Raw genomic sequence first — 6000 nt, 5'->3', positions numbered from 1 at the left:
AGGGTGACTCTTATGCTTTTAGAATGACAGGTTTCAGAGTAGCAGCCGTGTTAGTCTGTATTCGCAAAAAGAAAAGGAGTACTTGTGGCACCTCAGAGACAAACACATTTATTTGAGCCTATTTGAGCACAGCTGTAGCTCACGAAAGCTTATGCTCAAATAAATGTATTAGTCTCTAAGGTGCCACAAGTCCTCCTTTTCTTATGCTTTTAGGCTGGCTATTGGTGTCAGAGTACCGAGCCACAGCAGCACGCATTAAGAAAAGCAAGGTTATTGGTCTGGGTGATCCCCAGAACAGCAGAGCCTCATGAAATCCTCCGGGAGCAGCTGTGGAATTTTGGGCATGGGTCAGACACACATTTCATTCACTTCTTTTTCTGGCCGTGCCCTCTAAAGACAGAAATGTGAGGAGATCTGCATTAGGAGCGTTGCTACCCCTAGGGCTGCTGCATAGTGATGTTAAGACCCAATTCACCTGCACAAATCAACATCGGAAACGGGGTGGGGGTCAGGGGAAGCCTGTTGCTCAGAGGAGCGGCGACTTGCAGTGCATTTTTGGCATTGTGAATTCCAGGGCTCGGGGAGCCACAGTGTACGCTTCCCTTAAGGGGCTCTGAGGAGAGGCTGAGGGAACTGGGATTGTTTAGTCTGCAGAAGAGAAGAATGAGGGGGGATTTGATAGCTGCTTTCAACTACCTGAAAGGGGGTTCCAAAGAGGATGGATCTAGACTGTTCTCAGTGGTAGCAGATGACAGAACAAGGAGTGATGGTCTCAAGTTGCAGAGGGGGAGGTTTAGGTTGGATATTAGGAAAAACTTTTTCACTAGGAGGGTGGGGAAGCACTGGAATGCGTTACCTAGGGAGGTGGTGGAATCTCCTTCCTTAGAAGTTTGTAACGTCAGGCTTGACAAAGCCCTGGCTGGGATGATTTAGTGGGGGATTGGTCCTGCTTTGAGCAGGGGTTAGACTAGATGACCTCCTGAGGTCCCTTCCAACCCTGATATTCTATGATTCTGTAAAAGATCCTTTCCAGGGGACTGCACAGGGGAAAAGGTTGGCTACGCTGCTCTTCTCCGCCTGCCCCTTTGCACCTCCACTTGCTAAAGCTTTGCAGCAACCTGGGCCCCACCTTGGCCCTCATCCCAAACCATGGCGAGCGCAACTCTTGCCTGTGGTTTCAGGAGGAGTTAGGGACGCGGACGAGGGGGGCGCAGGGAATGGGGGGATCATGCACATTGCGGGGACGACCTGCAGGGAACGGAGGGGTGCGGATGAGGGGGGGGCAAGGAGCCGGGCTGCAGACTGGGGGGGGGGGCAGGGAACTGGGGCCCAGAAGGGGGGGAATGAGACGGGGGCGCAGCTGCCCACAGAGGCTGGCGTCACCCCGCCCCGCAGCACCAGCGGCGCTCGCCAGGCGGGGCCGCCCTGCGCGGGGGCGGGGCAGGGCTGGCATTATGACGCATGTGCGGGCGGGGCTGCCGGTTGCTATGGGAGCTGCGGGGTAGCCGCGTCCCTCGCGCGGCCCCTCCAGCGCGCACGCGCGCCTGAGCCACGGCGCCCGGCTGCTGCTGCTGCTGCTCCTCCTCCTCCTCCTCCTCCCCCCAGCGGGCGGTGAGTCCTGGGCTCGTGCTGGGTCCGTCCCGCTCCCCTCGCTCCAGCACGTCACAAGGGAGCACGCGCAGGGACCGCCCCCAGGGCACGTGGGACGGGATTCCCGCCTCTCTCCCGAGCCCTCGTGCAGGAGTGGGGGGTGCAGCTCCAGGGCGGTGGCTGCCTTTTAGCCCTGGGTGAAGGGGATCCTTGTGCATCGCTGTTGGGAACTTTGGCCAAGTTCTTTTAGGAGGAGACTAGGGTGCCCAGACAGCAAGTGTGAAAAATCGGGACGGGGGGGGTCATAGGAGCCTATATAAGAAAAAGACCCCAAAATCGGGACTGTCCCTATAAAATCGGGACAGCTGGTCACCCTAGAGGAGGCGTGCAATAGAGATGCCGGGGGGGGGGCGGCTGTCCCTAAAGCCTGCTCGCCTGCACAGAGGGACGCTTGTGCTCCGCTTGGCCCTGGCCTGGGCAGGAGTGACGCCACGGGGCTGGCCCATGCTTTGCCAGGTCTGGTGTGTTCTCCAAACCCTTCATTAGAGTTGGCGAGGAGCGTGTCTGCTGGAGAGGTATGTCAGCCCATTGCTGTGTGAATGTATTTCTCGTTAATCTTCATAGATGTTGCATGCGAGGGCGGAAGAATCGATACATTAAGGCCCTACTCTTTAGCTTCAAGGCCTGCTTAGCCACAGGCCTCTCTGTGTGGCGCTCAGGATTGATCCTTGATCAGGATTGCACAGGCAGATCCTTGCACCAATGTGGAACCCCTCTACCCTCCATGGAGGTCAACCCATGAGGAGCTCAGAATAGGAACTGGAGATTTAGCAATTACAAATTAGAAACAGACAGTGGCGCTGATTTTCAATTTCCTAGGTGGGTGCGTGAGTCCGGTGTGAAGTCCCTGCAGTGTCCATTCGCTCTACGGTACACAGTGTATCTCTGTCCAAACAGAACATTTTTTTGAGAAGTGACTACAACTTAAAACTAAAAGGCTTAGAAGGGAAGGGGATATCCATCTGAGCCTTAACTGTAGCCTTGTAGTTATTTGCTGTCCTGGGATAAATTTTCATCAGACTTTGTTGCTCAGGTCCCATTAAACATGAGTCAAACGGAGTCTTTATTTGTATAAAGCAATAAACGCATGGGGTATTGTTACCATATTATGTTCTTTTATGTCACAATATAAGGTTCATGCTTGGATACAGTCAATGTATAAACTAATTAGAAATTTTTAAATGCCTATTTTTTTTAAATAAAAAATCTGATAACTTTGTTTACTGATTTGTGAACAGTCATTGTTAAAAGAGACATTGTCAACTGGAAATTTAGCTTTTAGAAAATGCGTAAAAGTAGTTTCAGTGACTGCACCTGTCCCTGTATTTCTCTGCCAGTTTTTGTGGTTTTACATTTTCCAGGGTTGTTGTTTTTTTAAGTGTTTCTTTTTGTTGTTGTTGCTGGGCCTGTCTCCCACACAAACAGTGGGCAAGGAGCCAACAATATACACAAAGTGCTGTCACATGCACACACAAAACAGAGGAAAAAACATTTCTCATTTTTTGACTCTTAAGGCCTTGCTCTTGCAAAGACCCATTGTAATCCTTGAGACTATGTTTGTGAGTAAAGCACAGTGCATATGTAGGTGTTTGCAGGATTGTGCCTTAGGTGTTACTGGTAACAATAACGGGGAAAAAATCTGAAAGCAGTGTGATATTTTTATAGTTGATAATGGCCTTTGAGAAGGCCACAGTGGGGGAGATTTTCAAAGACATAAGGGGCAATTAGGCCCCCAGCTTCCATGGAAAGTCAGTGAATGGGAGTTGGACATCTAACTCACACTTGTGTGCCCTTGAAAAGCTTTCCCCTTGTGCATCTAGCTGGTTTGGCAAGTTCCATGAAGAAGCAAGAATCTGCTTAAAAGGATCTTCCTACTAATTGGTGCACTGGAAAAATAATTAAACTGAAATAAAAATGAGGTTTTTTATTCTCAGCCTAGTCCATCACAAAACCACAATGGAATCTGGCACGATTAGCTAGAGTTTCCCTCAGTGTTTATCAAGAGAGTCAGAAGTATTACAGGTTTGGATTTAGGTTTATTGGCATAGCTATGTGAGATGCTCACCAGAGTATACCTGGCTCAAAGCTATGCTATCAGTCCTTCCTCCCAAAAAGAATAATACATAACAGGTAAAACTATGTAATGAGTTCAGTTCCAAATATTTGTTTAACAACGCAGACTAGCAAGATGCTGAATAATATTTTTTAAAAATCAATACCAGTGTAGTTGCAAATTGCACAGAATTAGAGTTGGCGTTGGTAACATCACCCATATTTTAATGTTCCCTGACACTTCCCAGGCCTGTTTTCAGTTGTTTATAACTTTGACAAACTGTAACTGCTTAGGCTGGAATTTTCCATGCTGGGTGTTTGTCTGAAATGAATTATTTAGAAAAGTTTCAGCAAAAATGGTTCCGCGATTTCCAAGAATGAGTTTAGGGAAAAATATTGTTTTTCCCCCATGTTTTTTAAAAAAATTGTACAACCATTTTCACAAGAAACTCCAACTCCACTGTGCTTTGGAGCAGGGATTTGAAAGTTGGCAGGGACGTCGTGCTAGTGTCAGGGGTGTGCCTTCTGTGGCTGTTGTGAAAACCTGCTAAAATTGGCCAAATTATAATCCTCTGAAAAATCAGTTTGCACATGCTCAGTAGGGATGCTAGTTTGGCAGTTAAATTCTCAGAAAGTTTAATCTGCACTGGACATGCTCCGCCCTAGGAATGCAGAGGCTGCCAAGCAAGACTTTCCTTGTATTTGCAGGAGGTTGGGCACCAGAACTGAAAGCAGGGAATCTTTTTCCTGTGCTGTTCATACTCCCACTGCTGGTGCCCAGCGGGCATGGAGAAGGAAGAAGTTGCTGGAGACTGAGATCAGATGAGAAGTCTGTCAGGAGAGGGGGAACCGCATGGAGAAGTAGGATACTGAGACTGATTGGACAAGGAAGAGGAAACCTGGGGGGAGAATGGAACTGGAAGCTGGGGCAGAGGGAAGACTGGGAATTGACTGAAGAGTCTGGTGTGGGAGAGTGGGACTGCGAGGAGGAGCTTAGGTTTGTGGGGATTCAGATGAGTAGCCTGGGGAGAGGGAGACAGGGACAAGGAGTTGCTGGGGGAAGACTGGGATGAGGCGCTGGGAGGGAAATACAGGACTTGGACAGAGACAGCTGAAAGGGACAGGGCCCAGAAGGGATCAGCCTTTGTGGAGGAGAGAGGAGCAGAAGGGTCTGTGGCTATTGGCGCATGCTTCCTTCTAGACCCTGGAATGGCACCCACTATTTCCCAAATCTGTCAACTAATATCTGTGAAACCACTGGCAAAATGTGACTCATCCCTTCCTAGTGGTTGGTCCACGTCCAGTATGACAGCCTACTATTGCTTTCAGTTACTCCATTAGCTCAAGTAGCAGAAGTCTCTGCTGTGGCTATCACAGTTCTGACCCTGCTGAAGACCCTTGTGAAGATCAGTATGGTTCCACGTGATGGAATCTGTTTTTTTTTCAGGGTTAAAAATATACACAAAATTAGTTATTAAAAGAACAATAAAGTAGCAAGGTCACATTCTCTAAAGTTAGGAAATGCCAGAATTAAGATTGTCTATGCATCTTTATTTTGGTCCCTTTGTGTATATGCATTATGCTATTGTCTGTAATTACATGATCATATACTCTTATTCCACAGGACTCTTACCTCATTCAGAGCACAGGATGGGCAGTGTTCGGGGTTGGAATCAGGGTTGTAGGGAATCTGTAAAATGGGGATAATACTACCCCACCTCATAGATGTGTTGAGAAAATTAATGTTTGTGAAACATTCACAGTGATGAGCCCAAGAGGAAATTAATAATCCTGGATTCAGAGCAGGGCTTGAATAGTATGCAGTAAATAAGACCTAAACCCACATACTGAACACTAAGGGTTAAACGAGATAGTGAATAGCAGCTCATTCAGTGAGCGCCATCCATCCTGTGTACTTACTGGGGCAGAGATCCTGTGGAATGAATAGTACGTGATCATGTAATTAAAGACAGTATCATAATGTGTGCACACAAGGCAGCCAAATTAAGGTTGCACAGGCAACTTTAATTTTGGCATTTCCTAAATTTTGAGTGCTTGACTTTGCAACTTTAACATTCTCTGTTTATTACACACAAAAAAGCTACATTCAGTATGTTGAATCAAAGAATGTCTCATAAAACAAAGCCAGACACGTGGAACATCGCACCTGTTATGTATGGGTACTACATGTGGCTGGCAAATACTTATTTTTCTAAATTGAGACACTGCCCCTACATGGGAAACCTATGGCCTAACTGTCCCCATTCCAGTGAGAAGGAACCTAAAGTTTGTCTTTAG

The 6000-nt window shown here is 47.6% G+C and overlaps 1 protein-coding gene across 1 annotated transcript in view; it reads left to right on the top strand.

Annotated features, from left to right (window-relative positions):
- The first annotated feature begins 2021 nt into the window (after window positions 1–2021).
- ANKEF1 (ankyrin repeat and EF-hand domain containing 1) overlaps window positions 2022–6000 on the top strand; it is a 34020-nt gene continuing 30041 nt past the window's right edge. Inside the window, exon 1 of the mRNA XM_038396231.2 lies at window positions 2022–2165. The gene's annotated coding sequence lies outside the window, so the exon portion shown is untranslated. The remainder of the gene's footprint in view (window positions 2166–6000) is intronic.

Source organism: Dermochelys coriacea, chromosome 3 (genome assembly GCF_009764565.3).
Source record: "Dermochelys coriacea isolate rDerCor1 chromosome 3, rDerCor1.pri.v4, whole genome shotgun sequence".
Taxonomy (NCBI): Eukaryota; Metazoa; Chordata; order Testudines; family Dermochelyidae; genus Dermochelys; species Dermochelys coriacea.
The sequence above is the reverse complement of the archived record's forward strand: the minus strand, read 5'-3'. Positions and strand labels throughout refer to the sequence as shown.